Below are 19,939 nucleotides of genomic sequence, written 5' to 3'. Positions count from 1 at the left end.
CTGGTCACATGTGCTATTCTGATTGAATATTTTCCCCAGTCAAATGTAATTTCTGGAACAGGTAGTATAAAACATAGACTTTTATCTTTCATATATAATATTTGAAAAATTGCTCTTGCTTTCACAGGCAAACTGCTGAATCAGGTCAGAGTTTGTAGTTTTTCCATCAGCACAAATTAATTTAAAGGCCTCTTGAGTAATAATAATAGATTTAAATTGCTTATAGGGTAGATTTTAATAAACACTGCATAACATAGAGCAGTGCCTAGCATAACCACTTGATTCAGTGCCAACAAAATATCATATTTCATTGGGGCTCTGAAGAAATAGCACAAACAATGAAGATGTCTGAGGTATGTCACAATACCATGATCAAAAGGAATGTATTATTTAAATATTGTAATAAGCCCAGTGATGTCTTTTGAAATAGAATGATTTTAATTCAGAAACATCTGCTTGAAAGTCCGAGGAGATTAGAAATGTCCGTTCATGAAAACATACTAATTAAAGACTCTAAATACTTAAAATAGTTCTATGCCTATGTAAGTTAGTCCTACTGATAACAAAACTCGACATGTTTCATATTGCTTCAAGTTCTTTTGTTTGAACAAGGGAATAGATAAACAAAAGGAAATGATGCTGTTGATTTTAAAATTTTGTGAAAATATAACCTAAACAGAGGTCATTCTTCAAATGCATGGTCCATATGACTTGGCTGACACAAGTAGCTGTAAGGATAATATCACGTTGTAGGAACAGTGGGACTCAGCTCTGTGCAGTAGCAGAGTGGAAAGGAAATGTAAACTGAACTGCTCCTTTATCCACCATTTTTGATGTCTCAGATATATCTGTGTCAGTAGAGGCATAAACTACTGCAGCTTCTGGGTCTCTTAATAAAAATTCCAAAAATAATTATCTTCTACTTCATGTAAAAGTATGGAATAACTGTTTTGTGTTTGGCCTGCAAGTCATCAGGTGTCATTATTATAAGTGGGCTTCACAAGCAGCTGTGTTGTAGAGGAATGGAAAAACACTTCTGTTAATTGTGGCATTATTATTTGGAAGAAGCTGCTGTTCAGATTGCTGCTTTACACTTTTACTAGTCAAGTACAATTCCACTACACTAGCTGAGCACAGACCTTCCTGCTAAGTAGGCCACATCAGCAAATATTGTTTTCGTTATTCATTAAAGAAAGTTTAGCTGTGTGTAAATTGTAATCCCATGTTTCCTTGAAACATTAGGAATGTAAAATACATATATAGTTGAATGCCTGTTTCAAATTTCTTAGTGTCAAAAAAAAGGTGAACAAGGCAAGGTCACACGCATCCTACACACTGCATGTTGGGCACAATTAGAGAATTAATACAACCCAACAACACAATCATCAGGACTATATCTCAAGAGGTATTTGGGCATCAAGCCTGTAGACTAACAAGTTAAGGTGTACATGCCCCAGCACCAACTCACTTACACTTTCATTTCTGTATTGCCACATTCAGTGTGATGCTGTTTGCTAACATCAAAGATCTTGCCAGAGCCAGCTTGACTGTGGCTCTTCCTTAAATTGTCTTTGATTTATGGAGTGACTTGCTGGACACCTGGTGGCCAGCCAAGTCAACCCACCACAACTTCACAGTAGATGCCCCCTAGAATGATGACCTGTGACTGGAGTGCCTATCAGGGTGCTACTCTCAGCTGCATGGACGAACTCTCAGTATTGCAAATCTTTATATTCAGGTATTCAGATATTCAGAGCCCAGGCAACAAGAATCAGAAGACAAAAATTACCCGTCCAGTCTCCCTGCACAATCAATCACAATCACTTGAGCACGGAAGAGTGAGCTCCCAGATCAACACCTAGAGTGGTAAAACACCAGCTCTGTCAGGAGGAAATGCTGAAGAGACTGAGCTGAATTTCAGCTGACCTACAAGAACTTAGTCCATCCTATATGCTGTTTTAATGACTATTAACTGTTTTTTGGAATTAGGTGTCTAAACCTGGACAACCTTGGGTGTAAAAACCTGTAAAGGATAACCCCTTATGATGCCCAAAATAAGAAGCCCATTCAGATGGAGGCTCTGTCTATTTTGGAGATGAGATTTACAGGCAGGACAATGGTGACTGGTCCTGCTGGCCACACTATTGCTGATACAGGCCAGGTGCCATTGGCCTTCTTGGCCACCTGGGCACACCCTGGCTCATGTTCAGCTGCTGTTGATCAGCATCACCAGGTCCTTCTCCTCTGGGCAGCTTTCCATGCACTCTGCCCCTACCTGTATCACTGCAGGGGTTGTTGTGACCCAAGTGCAGGACTCACCTTCTTAAACCTCATACAATTAGCCTCAGCCCATTGACCCAGCCATTTTTTCCCTGAATTGGATGAATCTTGTTGGATTTACCTCACTGCTCAAGTACGACAGCTGAGAGAAGCTAGTGTACTGAAGTGGCAGAAATGACGACAAGTGCCTTTAGAATAACTAAGCAAGAATGAGCACTTCAGCCTTCACTCACATAGTGTTACTTGCACATCTGACAGAGCTGACTGCAATGTGGAATCAAAGAATTTGCTTTATATAAATAAATCCATAAAATCTGGATTTTCCCTTTCTGCTCCTCTGCTTGCAGCTGCAGATTCCTGCTTGCTGCTGTAGCTGCACATCAAAAGAACTTTTCATAGACAGAACTAACCACATATATTTCATCTTCCAAAACAACTGTTTATGGAGACTCAGTTCTTGGTGTTTGACGCTTAAGACATCAGTGGTAATAAGCAAAAACAGTCACATGTGTAGAACAAACAAAGGAGTGGGTGCTTTGGCATCATTCTCTCTTTTAGCTGAAGTTCCTGCGTTTCCACAGACTTTTTGGGACAGTCCCACTGGCTGCTTTAGGACACTGTCTTTGTTCTGTCTCTATGGACTCCTCTGCAGAACCCAGACTGTGAAATGTGTTTGTAACTTCACTCAGCTCATGAGTACGTATCTTTTTTCATCTGGATGTGTCTGTACTCTCAAATGCCTGTGTTCCCACTTCCTTCATCCATCGTGGTCCCATGGCAGTCTACCCTGTGCAGATGCAGTGCGGTTCACGTCTAGGCTTCCTTCAGGAATAGGTTAGTTAGTTCCATTAGAAACCATCAGGTGCATTTCTTGGGGAAATTTTGCTTCCAGACTTCTACCAGTAAGCAGAACAGATAAATGTACCTGACTTGGATCTCTACACAGCCCTGTAACCCTCTCCAGGCAGGGTGCTTGGAGACTTCAAGCACTCCCGTATGCTGTCATGCTCCAAGGTGTGCAGCACAGAGTATCTGTCTCATGCCATAAAAATGGGCTGCAAGACAGCATAGAAAATATTTTTAACACCATAAACTGTTAAAAGCTATAAGATAATCAAGTCTCACTGCCACAGAGATACCACACAGGGACAGAGGAGATCCACAGGCAAGTGCTATATTGTGTGTGTGTGGTCAGTGTGCTCTGGACAGCCTGGGTGTGACCATTCTGCACCCCTCAAGCTGAAGTCACTCCCAGGGGCAAATACTTTTAGCATATAGAATACCAATAGACATAGCATCTGTGGCTTAGTTCCTCGTCCTTGCTTCGAAGGGTTTTTTACAGAGCTATCCTTGTAACATCATGAATTTTCATAGGATACGGTGGGCAAGGGAGCTATGAAGCTACAACTGCGAGAGAAATCAGGTACATCACTGGGGACATCACGCACCTTTTTTTTTTAAGCCTGATGGATCTAGAACTGGGGGTGACTCTATGCCATAATTCTAAGAATCTTTAAAACTGACACCAAGGAAATACAGGACAAGAGAATAAACAGAGAACTGTAACTTACTTTCTCTGAAACGGTGTTAAAAACCTGCCAAAGCACTGGTTTTTGGTCTCAGGTAAATATTTCTAACTGTTTTTCATCATAACAGGAGGAAAAGATTTTGCAGCTGTCCTTGGTCAAATGTCAAGCCTTCCTACCAACTGTTTCTTTTAGCTTTTGAAGCCTTTTCCACAGTGTTAAACATTTACTCATGATGCATAAAAGATGAACCCTTGTGTTTCCTTTTGCCTACAGAACTTAACATATGTAATGGACTCTCTCACCATCAAGATATTAACCACTGCTAGAAGCTCCTTTCTCTGGAAATCTTTCCATCAGTGAAACTCATTTACATAAGGTAAGATTTATAAGTCAGAATAATAAAATTAATTCCAATGGGAGATATGCAAATCTCACTTTTTAGTCCAAATCCAACCTTTTTCCTTATACTTTCCTTTCTGCTTATCCTTCCAATCTGGATTTTGCTAATATTTTTTAGGCCTGAACTAAAAATAAATACACACCTCCCTTTATGGGAGAAATTATGTTAAATAACCACATTGTTTATTTTTACCTTTGGAAGTCATTCAGATTTAGCATTGCTATGGTTATAGTATAAAACATCAACTGAACAGACCAATAATAACACCCAGCTGTTAGACTAGTACTCTGCAGGTCTCAAGGTGCTTTATAAATGTCATCCATGTAATCACTCAGTTTGGACAAACACATGAACTGAAAGAACAGAAAACTCAGATTATTTTTTCATGAATACTCATATGCCAGTAGTAGAAATCGGTTTTCTGGATTCCTGGACCATATCTAATAGTCACTCTTGGCTGTCTTTGAACACTTGATACCAACCCTATTCCAACCATAATCTAATAAGTTTTAGCCAGAAAATTTTCTGATGGAAATGAGAATAGCTTCTTACAAGCATACTACTGAAACTGTTCCTCAGCTGTAGTGGCCAGATCACTATTTTTAAGGACTAATTTTCTACTTTGGGAATGGCTCTGGGTTCCTGGCCAAGAGCTCTGATTATACTCTGCCAGTTCTGTGGGCTAGGATAACTGGCCAAAAGCCCACTGATGGCAACCTGGGAGTATCATGAGTATCTCTGAGTGTGAGACTCATCTTGGAAGCACCTCTGCATTTTACAGAACAGAGAGTCCTGGAAAAGAAGGGGAAAAGACAAAGAATGAGATAGAAAAATCACAGTTTTAGCACAGATTTCCACGAGGATTTTTAACACAACAATCATTGTTTTGGGCATACTGACACAACAAACCAAAAGTCTTCAGTGAAAGCTTACTGTACTCAGCAGAATGGTGTAAATGCAACCAAAAAGAGTTTTTAATAAGACGTTTTAGTTTACCCTGGTGTCTTTTACATAGCATTTTCTAGTGGCTATGGAAGGCAACTAGGTGCTTCATAACCCTAGGGTCTGCCACATTTATTCACCTGCAGAATAATTAAATTAATGCTCCTCAAGATCCTTTTCATACTTCAGTAACAATGCTATAGTTCTTGAAGGATTTCCAGATGAAAGATGTATTAAAGGGAAAAATAAGCTACTATCTTTAATATATAAATAATATTCATTTAATATATAAATTATAATTATTAGCAATTAATATCACCCATAGGCAGTTTGTGGCAAGCTGTTGGCCCAAGTACACGGCCCCAGTACCAACTTGAGGCTCCAGCATAAGCAGGTTCCAAGGAAACACATGACAAAGGAAACTTTGCTTCAGATCCATATTAAGGAAAAATAAATGTTTGAATGAGATGTGATTTCAGATAACACAGTTGATAGCACTGACCTCTGGTGCTAGACATCCATACAGAGGTTTCCTTAGAAAGCAGAGCTTGCTGACTTTTGTTGAGCTTCAGTGCCACGACCACAGTTCCCATTGTGGCTCACGGCCAGTGCCAAGCCTGGCACAGCTCAGCATGAGGTGCTTGTTCTGAAAAACCAGGACAAACTCATTGATTTGCATCAACAAAATCCATGGGGAGGCTTATTGAGAACCTGCCCAGGACAATTCAATTAGCAAGATTTAGTTGCCCGTTCTGGTGAAAGCAGAGAAAGAGAGGATGTTGGGCGAAGTCCTCCACCAGTTTAAGTGGGTTCACTGCCATTGGAGCCAGGGGAATGGGGCCTGTGATTGCTGTGCATAGTGTAGCTCGTTATAGATTCATGGAGTCTAACACCAATGAGATCACTGTGCTCAGTTATTTGACATCCCACTTCAAACAAGCCACAGGACTTCCCAAAATCTTTGCAAACAGAAATCTCTTTTTTCCATAGAATGAAAAACCATAAATGTATATGTTACACAGAGGTACTTCTGTTTACTTTGCATAAGGTTCTGTGAATAATTTGGGGTCATTCTCTAGGACTGCTAAGTGAAAGGGAACTGTTCTATCTCAGCTGGATCACAAATGAAACACCCTATAATATGCATGGAAGCACTTGTATGGTATAAATAATATTTTTAATCAGTCATTGAAATAATAATATAAAGTTCATTTTATTAACATTTGAAAAATAAATGTCTTCACCTCCCTTCATTGGACTTGAAAGGAGGAAAGTTTTACATTCCCTGTGAAAAAAATAAAGTAAAAAATGTTTAGAGAAAGGAATGATTTGACTGGTTAGAGATCACAAATCACTAATAATAATAAGCTCTGAATATCAGATGCCAAACAGCTGCAGAGCCTCTTAAACCTAATTCCTCTTTCTTGAAGGATATGGCAAGTTTGGAAAAGAAATGGTTGCCAAACTCACCATGAAATGTAGACAGAAATTTTTCTTTGAATAAATCACTGTCACCCTCGATAAAACCATATACAAGTGTCTTGGCATGAGGGAATGCTGCAAATTGGTGTGCACAATGAAGACAGAGCTCATGAAACCTGCAGACAGAAAACACTAATCCAACCCACAAAGTGTAGTAAACAACCCACTCATACGGAGGAGGTGATAGGTGTAGATTTTATTGGATATATTGCCAGGTATCGCATGCTTTCCCATTACATAACAAGGTACTATGCAGTTTATACCACTGCAGTTTGCCACCTGGTATAAAAATGTATAAAATTCAAAGAGTAATTATTTGGAAAAGTCATATGAATGTTCAAAAAAGTATATGGAAGATGATTATGCCTGTGAGTCCATTCCTCACACTTGCACTTTACAGGGCAGGTGTCAAAATTGCAACTTATATATGTAAGAATTACGGAAAGTTTTAAATCCTCAATATGGAATATTCATTCCTAGCAAGTGCCAAATATCCCAGCTTTATAGATACTGGAAAAGCAGTTCATCTACCAATCTTTGTCAAGTTCACTCATATTCCTAATACTCTCCACTATGTAAATACAAATCACATCATTAATTGCTATTTTTGAGCACTTTGCATTACGGAAATATGGTGTATTACAAAAAATTATAAGGTATTCAAGTTTCTAGAAACTTGCAGGATAGTTACACAAGTCTCAGTCTGTTAGCAGCATCTAGGGTTCCCGCTTCAGAAAATATTTATGCTATAGAACACCTTCCTGTGCTTCAATCCATTTGCACTTTATCAGATATCAGAGCAGCAATGTAGTTAACTGTGTGACCAGCCAGTGCCCACTGAGCAAGAGGTTTTGGGTTTAGTTTGGGGTTTTTTAAACAATTTCTTCTGCTCAGTGCTTTCTTTCTGCTCCTTTTTTTTCTCCTTCATTACTGGTAATAAGTAACACATTACCCTGTCATGGGGAAAAAAGAAATATCTGACTGTGCTAGAAAAAGTTGTTCTCTCTCTGATTTACTCTGTAGTCCTTCTGTCTGCTAAATCCATGTTCATTCTACCAAGCTCCAACCACACAGAATTATTAATTAGTATAGTCTAGTATGGTGGCAAAAAGTATTTATAGAGACACAGGAAAGATTCCTACTCAGTGAAAGAAGATGGGTTTGCAGAAAAACAGTGGCCTGCACTATTGGGAAAGGCAGTTCTGTTCCAATTCCGAAGCATGGCATCAGAAAGATTTGTCAAATCCGAGTTACTTAATAGAAAACTGAGTGATACAGATGATGGAAAACAGGTGAACAAGGAAGGATGTGGCTAAAATCCTGCTCCTCTGGGACTAAAGCATCCCTTCTGTTTAGGATTCACATTTCTAGATGCTGCTGTGGAGTTGAGGAGCCACAGCACATCTCAACAATGAATCTAGACCATTCCTTTTTTTCACAGATGAAAAAAATCACATTTCCTCCACATTTGTCACTACTGACAACACATTAGTTACAGCAATTGTTTTGGATCAAGGCCGTCACTGCTCTCTCTTATTCATAGGTCTTTTGGAAGAATCAAATCTGGCCTTGTAGCATCCCTGAGTGGGAGAAACAGAGTCTTGGACACCTGTGAATACTTAATATGATCCAGACGAAGCTAAAAATAGCCCTTCCAGAACAACCCCTTTGTGCTCACTTTTCAGCTGGTGTGGCTGGTTTTGCCCTTATACTGTCTGAGTAGAGGTAGCCCTCCTTCCAGCCCCTCCATCCGCCTTCCCACACAGGTCCTGCACAAACCCACAGATGAGCTAAGGATGGAATGCACCTCTTAGGTGCTCTGTAAGCAGGACAGACAGTGGTGTGGGATAAAAGACAGGGAACAGCCGCATTTTGCCTGAAGCCCATTCTGTAGGGTGTAGGCTGAGAGGAGGCTGACTGGAACAGTTTTTAATTTATGCCTTCTTTCAGGGCACAAGGATGATTTAACCACTGGCTTTCTCAGTGCTGCCAAAACTGAGACAGCTGGGAGCTGAGGACCAAAACTGAGGCACCTGGAGAAGATTAATACGGACTTGACTCCGTTAACACTAAGGTGAAGCATTTATAAGTACTGAGATGTAATTCAGGATGAACCTAGCTGATTAAAGTTTTCATTTTAGAATTTTTCTCTCCATTTGGTATATTGGACAAGCTAAGATACCTGTTGCTTGACCTGTCCTCCATTTCTGCACTGAGATGATAAAAGTTATGCACCCACAGAGGTATGCTAACAGATAAATATATCATGGCTGAAGCCTTCTGGTGGGCATGATATAAAGAAGAGATTGTTTTATACAATCCCAACCATTTTATTATCATCTCCCTTAAAAGTCCTATTGTGACAATACCCCATAAATCAGTGTGGCTTTGCCATCTTCATTGCCACAAGAGTGCCCAGTGTTCTCACATTCATGTGAGGCAAACTGCCACTCTACAGTTTCCAAGAGATTGGTGTCTAGAATGGAGTCAGCAGAGGATCCTGAAAGCCTTCCAAAAGAGACTTATCCACAGGTGCCTGGTTTCCCCCCTCATTAGTCCTCAACCTTGTACTGTAGATAGATTAGAAAATACATAATAATTTCAAGGCTATGTCTTCCCAGCTATGGAAATTGTGAAGTGTTCTGGCCAGCAGTGAAAAAAAAAGTGGATCCATGTGGATGGATGTGCACACCAATGTCCTTCCCTCTGTCTCATCCTCCTCTTTCTGCTGTGCCCCTGCACTCTGGTTTGCCTGTGAGGTCCCACCAACCTGCTCATGCATCTCTGTGCTGGAGTATCCCAAAGGGAAAAATTTATTCTCTCTGTAGTCTTCTTGTTATTATGAAAAAAAACATTATTATGTTGTTTCCTCTGATAGCTTTTATCTAAGCATTGCCTGAATCCATGTATTTGTAATAATTGCTACTGATGTCTGGCTCCTTTTTAATAGTAAAACAGGTATGTGCAGATAATATAATAATCCAAAGAATTCCACAAATTATTTATTTTCCCCTGAAATTCTGAACTAAGATATAATACTAAAATATTAATGAAAAAGTTGATTGGTTTTTCTTTTGCTTCCCCCACACCTCAGAGGCACTGCAGTGCTAAGAAGGGATGCTTTGAATAATGGTATCTTATTCCTCAGCCTACTGCATGTTTTAGTCCTCAGTGCTTCCAGTACTTCCTAGTTTGGCTTGGGATTTTGGGCTGGTTTTGGTGGGGTGCTTTTTTTTAGGGCTTTATTTTTGTTAAATTGCTGCCATGGGGCTTTTTGAGATGAGAACATTTTCTGCATAACAGAACATCTAGCTTTTCCGTGACTGTCTTCCTCTGTTAAAAAAATTTCCTATTGTCTTCAGCAATGCCCTGGACTACAGTGATACTACTGTTATTTTCATTATGATATCACAGAAGAATCCTAGTCATACATTCAGCCACAAACTCCAAGGACAAAATTCATGATCTAGCTCTAAAATTGTATTAACATTTACACAAGACAAATTCTAAAATTATTTTTAAATGCTTTGTGTATCAACTGGCCTCTAACAAACTCTAGTCATGAGCCATAACATGGTGCAGGTCATTGTCTTTCATCAGTATCAAAATGCTTTGATGATATAACAGGAGTGATGGTATTCCATTATTTACATCCTTTTTATATGCAGGAACCTGGATAGGAACCCAGACAACCAAGAGAGATTGTGGTCAGAGGTGGAGAACAGAAAACAGGAAAACAAAGCTCAAACCACCCAGCTCTGAGGGGCCTCTGCTGGCCAGGACATCACTGGGATAGTTTTGGTTTCACATTCCTGCAAATTTTTCTGCATGACCCTGTGGGACACATCTTTCCTGATCACTGGATGAAGAGAAACAGCTTAGGTTTGCACTGCTGTGCACATTATCCCTCACTTCTAACTGAACCCTGGTAAGATCCACTACTAGAGGTCAGGTATCTTTGGACTAAGTAGGGCTACAGCACATCCTCTGTGTCTGAGTCCCTGCCTGGCCATGTCCTTTGTATTGAATTCCCATAGCCTCTAAAGCTTGGCAGGTACACCCAAACTACTACCAAGAACAGTCTTAAGTCCTTGCTAAACTTTGAACAGTGGCTGAGGTTTGTTTGGGAAGATCAGAGACTGCTCTAAAAATTAAAATGAGCAGATGTTCAGGTTCCCCTGCTAGACATAGCCACACTATCATCCTAAGCAGTGCAGGAGGAAAAAATGGGTTCATATCATTCAGATCTATTAAGAAACCACAGTGAGGGACCAAAGTCATCCTAAAATGTTTAGGAGGACACTGCTACCACAACCCATTTTCTAGGACTCAGACACAACACCTTTGTCCATTGTGAGATGGCTATCTCTGATCTCAGTTTGCCCACAGGAATATCTTTTAAAGTTCATCTAGCCTTTCTCACAGTGAGAAAGTAATCATGAGTTCATCTGAGCTGCCAGAGGAAGCTCAGGTACCAAAACTCTGAAAAAATGGTGATTGAGAAAATATGATCCTCCTCTCTCACAGAAAACCATTTATGCTCTGCTAAATCCAAAAGACTGGTCTTGCAGTCACAAAGACATTTCCATGGCTGGAAGGGTTGGAGAAGGCAGTGATAGAGGGTGAGCTGACAACAGAAGTTGCTCCAGGAGAGAGATGGGGAAATGTCAAAGTGGGGAGAGTGCTGCAGTCCCAGAAAGGAACACCCAGTTCTAGGTATTACGCAGTGTGTAGAAAGATGAAGATTATTTTCCTCTGTTTTCTATTTTCACAAAACATCTGTCTGCTAGGCAGGAAGGATTAATCTCTGTCTTTAAAATACTTCAACCTATAGGATCTGGATAGATGTTCATATATATTCTCTGTCACTATATTTGGGTTAGTCTATGACCTAGAGTGGAAAAATGCCTTTTATTTCAATTAAATGTATCTTGCCATCATATGGAGAGCCTGTGGGACAAGGCAAACAGTTAGAGAGCAGGGAAAAAATACACATGACATCCATATTATGCAAAGCAAGATAGTGAAGAATGTTGCGTCCAGAGATTTTTACATAGTTCACACTACTGAAGAGAAAACACCTCCTTGCTATTTCAAACAAAACCTTATCATCGGCATGGTTTTCTGCAGTGAAAGTGTGTATCATTGGAGCTGTCAGGTGTACTTCTTTGGTGCATACTTTCTGTGCTCAGTTATTTTCCTCTGCCAACAGAAGCTCGAACAGTGCAATTCTGAGTCTCATTCTAGAAGGGTCCGCAATCCCAGTGAAGAATGGCATTACCTGGTTTTGTCCTGTCAGGACATGGGCTACTCCAACAGGCAACAAGGGGCATTTTGGCAAGAATGCACCATGGCAACAGCACAGAGATATCATCAGCACCTCCACAGTAGTTGCCATAGTACAAGATTAAGACCAAGTCTGATTTCACAGACTGTATCACAATGGCTTTCAAATAGCCTGCCCAGATTGTCCCAGCCTGTTCCTGACATCTTCATTACCTCTGTGCAATAAGTGTTACGTAATGTCTGTGACTTGCAAATATTTGATTATAAATTCAAATTGCTGTAAAATTCACAGTTAAATATGAGCTGCAGATAGGTTGAAACACAGATGTTTCTTGCTGGAAGTAGTCCAGAAAGCCAGATTTAACACCATGACTTCCCGGAAAACCAGTAACAGACTCATGACTGGCAGGACTGTGGCTGAGACCAGTCACACCTACCATGCCCTCTGCGTCTACTCAGGGAAATGTTACAACTCCTTGACTACAATATCAGAAACTTTGCCATTTGTTATCCCATACACTTATGTATCTCAGCCCTACTATTTTCACCCTGCTTACAACCCTCCCCATATCTCCCCTCTTTTGTGCACTGTTTGGGGTGTGGTCTAACTACCCTGCAGTACCCAGTAGCTTTTACAACTCTCCTGCTACACACCCAGCATTTGACCCTTCATGCTCCTCCTGCTGCAGGATCTTCTGCCTCCAATCCCCTGCTCCCCTCCAAAGCTCCAGATCCAACTCAGGTCACTTTGCCTGGTGTCCTCCATGAAGGGTGTCAGAAACTAGGAATAAAATAATTTATGGAGAACATTTAAAATCATTCCATTGATCATGTACTGAACTGCTTTTAAGGTATCTTGGAGGAACTTTTAAAGTCCATCCTGTAGTACCCATTAGTGCAAGGCCATGGAATGTGTTTTCCTTGTACCACAGGTACCAGCTAACAGTGTATTCAAGTCATATTAACTGCAAATGGACCCAGCAGCAATTTCCAAACTTCATGTATTTCATCACAAGCCTTGTGCTGAAAAGCCTAGAAAATGAACACATAACCTCCATTAACACTGCACTATATCTTTTTCACTTATTCCAGAATAAATGGCTAAATTTTCCCACAGTCTCAAAACAGCAGGTGACTAGCAAGAGAAAATATCTTGCTTTGCTCCCCTTAGACCTCCTAAGCAATCATTTTCCCTGTTCCCTGAGCTCATGGATCAGTGAGAAATTCTCCAATGTTGAATTACAGCTGCACAGATGTCAGTGGCCAGAACACCTACCTGCCCAGAATATCTAGTGCCTGCTTCCCTATTTCATGAAATATCCTGTCCTCATTCTATCTCAACATTTCCTGCACATAAAGACAAAGCTGGTGTCAAAGCTTGCAAACCCACTGTTTCTGTGACAGAGACCTACACGAAAAATATCAAGCCAGCTACTTGAAGCAGTTGGCTGCAAAGACCTTTGGAATACAAAGACTGTTCATTGAAACAGGACTTTCAGGCATATGAACATAGGTTGGAAAGCACTTACTATCTTCAGCCCCCTTGATGCTGATGAGAGATTATGAGGATGACATTTTAAGACAGAAATTGTTTATTTGTGATAGAAACTGGAGGAAAAACAAACCCTTGGTTATTTTTTGAACTATGAGCAAGATTTACCAAAGTGGCTTTGGGGTACATTTCCCTTATCAAAATGTCTTGCAAAATCTGAGAGGTATGAAATGGTTGGAGAAATCACAACTTTTCAGAACTGCAGCTAAACATGTGAAAAGGCAGCTCGGGAACTGGCAGAGAGCAGTGTTTCCATGAGCGGGAAGTCGACAGAGAAACCTTGCAATGACCCAGGAGTCAGTAGGAAAGGACGGGGAGATTAATGTGGTTTTGAACAGACAAGCAGCTCTTATGGAAAACAAGTTGTACTGAAACTTCCCTCCCACTCTCTCTCATCCTGCAGCCTCAAGTGGCTCTGTGTCTGGATCCCCAGACCTCCAAAGAACTATCAGACTTGAAAGGCAAGGTCCTCAAGAACCCAAACCACTGACCACACCAGTGCCCGCCTCAGACGCCTCTGACCCAAATATGACTTTATTGCTGCAACAATATTTCTTCCAGCTCTTCAGATTCCTGAAAGGTCATCAGGCAGAAAACCCACAGCCACCAACAGCTGTAGTCTGTAATGTTCAGAGTTGTGGGAGCTGTCTGCATTGCACTGTCACTGATAAGTTCGAAGCACAGTATTTGCCCCATTTTTTTTTTTTAATTTATAGTGCTCAGAGTACGTATTCACCATTTTTGCAGTTTTGCACTTTTGGTTTTCAAAAAAAAAGAGATTATTTTTACTCATTGCTGTAATTTTAGTTTGCATTTAATAATAATAGTTTGCGGCTATTAAAAACATAATTTTAAAAAATTTTATTTGCAAGAGTTAGAAAGTTTGTGATGCAGTCTGGGAGACAAGGGTACAGTTTACTGTCCTTTAAATGCAACCTAACTTGCACACAAGAAAATCACTTTACAAAATGAGCTTATGGGTAGTAAATGGTTCAAAACCATGCCAGTTCTCCAAATCAGAATACTGACATCATCCCGGCAGTGTCATCTTACCTTCTTTGTCCAAGTACATGTTCCAGTGCTCTCCTGACCTTCTCCAGATAAATATTTAGGTAATAATTTTTTGTTGTCATTGTTCTTGTTTTTGTTGTTATTTAGTAAACTTTTTTGCCAAGGAAGGTAGAGTATCAAGAAGTAATCAAAGAGAAGGTAAGATTAATTGGCAGTGACGTTATCAGCAGACTAACCAAGGTCTGGATACAGACCCACTACTGTCACCCAGTTATCCACACAGTTAAATTGGCTCTCTGGTACTGTTTTTGGCATCAAACACCATCCAGGATAATGCCTGGGCACAATTCAGGTGACACAGACTGAGGACCACCCTTCTCTTTGTTTTGGAAGGGTATGAATATGAGCCATGCCATGCCAGATGGCCTTAGGGACAAATCACAGTCCTTGGCCCATTTAATTTCCTCATACAGATGTTGTTCCTCCCTCTGCAGAGGACTGAAGACCTCATTTTCTTTAAAAATAGAGGAATGAGCTGTTGCAGCCCTAGCCCTGTGCATCAGATCATTATGAATCCTTCTAGAACTGCCTGATTAATCCTTGTTATCCGGACTTTCTGCCGGCACCCTGTCACTGCCCCTCATCTAATGCTGCAGCACAACCCCTTCCCATCAGGTAACACTCAGTTCCACTGCCCAGAAGGGCACCACAAGGGGTGAAGTGTCTTCAGGAGTGTGCTGTGAAAGTTTTCAGTCCAGACTGGAAAGGCCCATAAGTACCCTGTAATAAATGTAGGGACAGACTATTTCTCATCAGATACAAAAAATATACAGATGGAGACTAGGCTAAAAGGTTTTGGGTTTTGATGTCCTGCACTCAGAAGTTACAAAATGAAGCAAGTGACATTTACAGCTGTCATATGAAGTTACTGCTATATATTCTTTAGTTGCAAAATAAAAACCCTCTTTCTCATAAGATACCTCTCTCATCTGGGATTAGAGACCAATGCTAAACTGGTTGCAGTTATCCCAATCCGTATGCACCACCTTCTTCTATTTGCATCACACCTTTTAGCCTACTCCAAATTACTGAAATGTTTTCCTGAAGGGCCTTCTTTTGCAAATTCATTTTCTCTCTTGCTGGAATTCACTTGAAATACAAGAGACACAGTGTGTCCCACTGCTAAGGTGCAGCCTGGGCTGTGGAGAACATTTTGACCCTATGGCCAAAGATTTTTCTGTCTCTTCTCTCAAGTAGAATTAGTTTTTTACCATCCTTCCCACTCTTGCCTTTTCCACTTGTTTCATTTATTTCTATGCACCAATCTTTTTTTTTCCTCATTTCAGTTTTTGAGTCCTACCCTAGAAAGTCATTGCCACAATTTAACATACATGTAAGTCAATTTGCACCAAAAAGGTATCCTGCTCTCCTTCCACACTCCAAACATGGTCCTTCACCTATCCCTGACCACAGCTGTCGGTATTCCTTCCGTATCCAAAAGCATATGAAAGTCACTAGGGTTAAGTGAACAAGTAATTTTTTTTTGAATTGGCCAAGAAATGAATTTTCGTAATTTAAAAAAATAACTTTTGTGTTCACCCAAGATCTCCTAAAATTATTTTTGTTTCAAGCTAATACCTACCATTGAAAACAATGCTGGTTGTGGGAGTTTAGAAAAATAATAAGTAGTTGGAATAAAGGTAGTTTCTAGGAAACATCTGATTTTCTCTTTATAAGCAGAAGCATGCACTTGTCTGAAGGAACCTGGGGTTTTCATGCTACATTTATGTCTTCTGTCTTACCAAAAGCCTATGTCATCTACTGGAACAAAGGCTGCATGCTGAGGGGAACACATTTATCTTCATGATGGATGTTTGGCCCATTGCCTGAGGCCACAGCTCTACAGCTCTATAGCTGGAGATGGTTCTGTAGCTATATAGCTGGAGATGGTTCAGTAGGTTTGGTAGAATGGTTGTTAAAATTGACTGTAAGTCCTGAGCCAGCTGCCAAAATCTGCCTCCAGCAAGTGCGGCTCCTGGTGATTCCTGTCCTCCCTCATTATCTTCAGAGCTTGCTCCTCCCTCTATTGTCACTTGTCTGTGCTTGGCTTTGGGGTCCCCGTGGCCCCACCTGCACTTGCAGTGCTCTCATCACCTCGAAGCCTTCAGCGACTCTGGTCACACAGCCTTTGGGGCTCCTTTGGCCTCCCACTGAATTTGAAGATTAAAGAAGCCAAACCAGCTCGTTCACTGGGAGTTGCAGGCAGTGGACTCTCTGAAGGAAGGCCTTTGGTGCTTTTTTCTCCTTTGGAGCAAAGGAAAACAGGCTAATTAAAACCAATGGACTCGGAGAGGTGTTAGCTGCTGCCTCACACATTGGGTTTATAGACTGAATCTTGTTCTCTTTAGGCTTCCAGATTTTTCTCAGTTACTATTTCTCCTGTCACATACTCAACTGTTTCTTGTCATACACTCACTGCTTGTGCCTGCCCTTTGGAAAAACTTTTCTACAATCCTACACTTCATCAGTACAATAATTATTTCAAGCTTCCCTGTTAAACGTAGAGAGCTAGTGTGATGCACAGCAAAATGGAAGGAAGTCTTCTTCTGGATTTCAATATGTTTTGAATGAGGTATTTTTCCTTGCAGAATCCTGTTTTTTCATCGTCTTTCACTTAGTTTGGTATTCAAGATGTGTGTGAATGTGTGTGCCTGTGCTTGTGATCTCCATCTACCAGACTTTTAGCCCTGAAAACGATACAAATTTGGGAGATAAACTCTAAAGACATCATTGATGAAGCATTGAAGCCAATTCCATGTTTTAATCCTGCATAAATTATCCTGGAACTCAGCCCACATTTATGATGTGTGAGAGAATAGAAAAATAATGGGATTACTCAGAATTTTCAGATGATTATAAACATATGGTGCAGGAGGGTATAAGAACAAAACATACTGAGGGAAATATCAGTAAATGAAAGGTTAATAATGGAAAAAGTAAGTTTGGAACCTCATATGTGGCCTATTATCAAACACTACTGACATGAAAGAATTCCTGCAGAACTGTTAAAAGTGGACAGCTAGTAGTTTAATGATTGTAGCAAGAAAACTTTAGGCATTGGAAAGGAAACTATATGATTATAAAAGAACTCATCACATATTTAAGCCTCCTATGAAAAATGGTAGTTTTGTGTCTGAGGTTCCAGACTGGGACTCAGATCTTGATTTATTTCCCAGTTCTGGTACAGATTTCCTCTGTGACCTTGGGGCAGTTACTTTGGGAGAAACATGTTGAAGCTCCTAAACGGCTTAAGAATCCAAGTCCCTTTACCAAAAGGGGCATAGGAACAGATTCACAAAGAGAAAAGCATATGAGAATGCCAACCATAGCCAAGGCTATCCCCAAAGTGACAGTGTTCTACCACATCACTTGCCAGTTCTGAGCACCAAGAGGCCTCCATGCCTCAAGGAGAAAGGCTGCCTTCTGAATAGTCATGGAAAATGAGCAGGAGGTGGCATGGGAGGGAGGGATCAGCTGCCCTCTGACCTCCTGTGGGTACTGTGAAGCAGGCAGACTTGGGAATTGCTCTGTCTCATGGTTTCCAGCTTCTGCTCAGTTTTCATTGGTGGCTCATATCTGGGAGAGGCTCAGTTGTGATGTCTGGATCTGTGCAGGCAGAAGATGCCAGGATTTACATGGTCAGGAGGTTTACCCTGAGAGAAACAGGGACTCCTGGCTATTTGCATCCTGCTTGGGTTGAAAAAGAAGGGACCAGGAATAACCATCTCTCTTGAGGACAACTGGTTTTGGTGTGGGAAACTTTTCACCTAGTTCACTCCCACGCATGGCCCTCAGCACTGAAACCTACATCCCAAAAATCCAAGAGAAGTGATAAGAAAGAGGGGTAGTCTGTGCTCTCTTGCTCCCAGTCTGTGAAGCTGAATTGTAACCAAGACACTGCTCCCCTTTTCTTCCTTCGACCCTTGGGCTTCCTTATCAGGGTTAGGAACAAAGTGTTTATTTGTTTGCCAGTGCAGGATTTAGCTTCCTAATAAAACTCACATAGCAACCAAGCAAGCAAGTAAACATGAGGCACCTAAGTGTTGTTGCCTCCAGATTTCTGACAGCTTTGAAAAATAGATCCTTTTTGCTGTTGCCAGCTTGTGAAGTACAAATAGCAATAGCAGGATATTCTTTGTCTCCATCATCCTGTATTAGTCCATGCTGTACATAGTCTCACAGCTCTCGCACAAAACAGGAATGCAAGCGGTAATAAACCTGTAATGCAAGTAGGAGAGCCAAGGATGGATATTCATTCTAGCTTTCCATATGCTGTAGCACTGATAAAAGGATCTTTCGGACATCTCTTTCTCCTTCTTAATATGCAGCATGGTCATAACTCAGAAACTGCTTTGGACAGGATTCACAAACTGCTGTGTCTGTGTAAAGTCAGTTGAAAGTAAATAAAATACTTTCTGCTTTAGTCCCTTGGATATCTCCAATTGCCATGGTTTGTTTCATTCTGCATGGAAGTATATGAAGCTTAAGGTATGGGGTAGGTCATTAAGGTGAAAAATTTTAGGTTTCTGAGATTCAAAAACGTTCTAGCAGAGAATCTCCCTTTAAAGCACATATTTTGTTGTCAGTGGTTTTGGCATAAGAAAAAGATCCATATAAAACATAGGAAAGAATGTAGCATAAAGGGGAAAAGGTGGATCCTCATAATTTAGAAAATAATATTTTAGTAATCAGTGTTTGCTAATAGGAGTGGGGAAGTAGAAGACAATTCATAAATATCAAGGTAAATTTTTTAATTTTCCTCAAAATGTTTTCAACCTAGAATACTCCACCTACATCTTCTGCCTTCTCAGCAAAGCAAAGGCAGGCTGATCTCACAGTTAGCTGAGCTTGATGCACTAAAGGAAAGCCTGTTCTGAGTACTGACTGCTGAAAATTGCATTTCATCAAAGTTGTTTAAATCTTTAGGGTGAGAATAGGAGCAATTTCACATATCCAAGTAGCTAAAGTCTCAGTTAATATGTTAGGTTCCACATTCAGAAAAAAAAATTAGAAAGTTTCTGTCACTGTGACCTTTGGTATCTGCTTTTATAATCACTGTGATCAAAGCAGTCCTTCTGTCATGGGACAGGATTCCCTTCTGGAATATTTCCACAGAACTTGAGACAGCTGTTGCAAAAACATATTTTAAAAAGCTGCAGGAAATCTGTCTGTAGCTGATGCTTTTCCCAAGTTTTAAGTCTTGAAAGAATCTTTCTGTTTCCTGTAAGTAACTGTGTCTTTTAATTTGATGTATCTGCTTGTAGAGGGGAATCCTTTCAGTGTCAGTTTTTCTCTGATGTTTTTCTGAAATCGCTTTGGTCAAAATTATCTTTCTAAATCTCTTGGCTACTGTATTTGTTACAAACTACCACTGAGCCATAATCTTCTGGGTCAAAG

At 40.5% G+C, this 19,939-nt stretch overlaps 1 long non-coding RNA gene across 1 annotated transcript; it reads left to right on the top strand.

Annotated features, from left to right (window-relative positions):
- The first annotated feature begins 22 nt into the window (after window positions 1–22).
- On the top strand, window positions 23–18,984 carry LOC108449302. Its single transcript, XR_001865458.1, has 3 exons — window positions 23–4,185; window positions 8,584–8,707; window positions 10,302–18,984. It is a non-coding gene; the product is annotated as an uncharacterized LOC108449302 (long non-coding RNA).
- Window positions 18,985–19,939: the final 955 nt, after the last annotated feature.

This window comes from Corvus brachyrhynchos, unplaced genomic scaffold, assembly GCF_000691975.1.
Source record: "Corvus brachyrhynchos isolate BGI_N302 unplaced genomic scaffold, ASM69197v1 scaffold116, whole genome shotgun sequence".
Taxonomy (NCBI): Eukaryota; Metazoa; Chordata; class Aves; order Passeriformes; family Corvidae; genus Corvus; species Corvus brachyrhynchos.
Note: the sequence above shows the minus strand (reverse complement) of the source record. Positions and strands in the feature narration are given on the sequence as shown.